Here is a 1,582-nt window from a genome sequence, read left to right as displayed (position 1 = left end):
CGATTGGACTCATGAACTTGCGCTTTGTAAGAAAACGTGAGTGTTTGAAGGTATTGATAACAGAAAACAAATTTTGGGCGGGACGAAGTTTGCCGGGTCAGCTAGTATAAATATATATATATATATATATATATATATATATATATATGTATATATATATATATATATATATAAAGTTATGTTCTTCATTTGTGGAAACAAAAAAATAGGTTGAATCGGCATCAAACATAAATCAATGGTTAAATGAATCAAATATATTCAATGAAAGGATGAACTGACGTGTATTTGATATCAGAAGAGACCGCATTGTTTCCGCCACTACCCAAATTTCAATTTGAACTGTTCCGTCAGTTGCCGATATCACCATTTCAGCGAAAGCATTACATGGCCCTATATGTCAGATACCCGAAAAGGATATTTTCAGTAATATTCATTTACAAAATGTTTTAGAACCAATTTGTGAATACATTTCTATTTCAGTGTAAATCTATCTCGTCCAAGTCAGAAAAGAATCACACGAGTATTGGACTGGATGACATCGCTTGGACTATAATTTTGATGGCTGGAAATTTTTGATCAGTATACTGCAAATTTTCGAACCACTACAAATATTTGCTGAGAGGTGAGCGTCACTATTAGTGAAATAGTTATGGCAGCGCATGCTATGTCGCTCGTTTCAAAACGTTTTTTTTTTGACAAAGCGTGAATTCGCGATGAAAAAGGAATAGTGTCGACGTCTGGTGGCGACTTTCAATTAGGGACTATAGTTTGGGTCCCTATCTCGTATACCTATCATATTAGAAGACACGAAGCCAGTTTTCAAATGTTAAAATTTGAATGAAAATGTTCACATCATGTTATTCAATCACTTAAAACATTTTTTTCGACTTTTATTTAATCCTTTGTTTATACATTTCCAACATTATTACTGAAACTTTTCATTATAATATAAAGTTGTCTTCAAAAACAATTTTCGTATAAGATTTTTTCACCACCTGCAAACAAAAGTGTTTTTCATTGAAACAGAATGCCAAATTGGTACGGAAATGTTATTTTTCATTCATAATTTAAATTTTAAAAACGTGTTCATTCCGCCTGAAAATTAATCATTTTTTTTACGTTCGCCTAAACTAGTAAACGAAGCTCAATGCCATCAATGCGGATCGTTAACTTGTTTAACTTCAAGCGCAAGATAGCAGCATTAAACATAAATCGGATATGACATCAAAACGAATGAAAGTGTTTTCAGATCCAAAGTATGTTCATGAGCATACTTGATAATTACAAAGTAAATACTTGATGAATGCTGTTTTATTCATACGAAATCAGCTAAACATCCATTTTCGAAAAGTAAATACTTTGTTGTTTCTTTTATTCATACCAAACGTAGTAAAAACTTAATCTCACTGCTCGACTGCTCGAATGAAGTAAAGTAAAGGTGAATTTTGTTTTTATTCATACGGCCTATTGCGATGAATGCGATTTTGTCACATCATTTGTCACATCAATATAAACATTCCCACCAGCCTATCGCGATCGCAACATTGGCGTGTTCGGCGTGTTTCACGCGGTATAATGTAAA

This window comes from Toxorhynchites rutilus, chromosome 2 (assembly GCF_029784135.1).
Source record: "Toxorhynchites rutilus septentrionalis strain SRP chromosome 2, ASM2978413v1, whole genome shotgun sequence".
Classification (NCBI taxonomy): domain Eukaryota; kingdom Metazoa; phylum Arthropoda; class Insecta; order Diptera; family Culicidae; genus Toxorhynchites; species Toxorhynchites rutilus.
Note: the sequence above shows the minus strand (reverse complement) of the source record.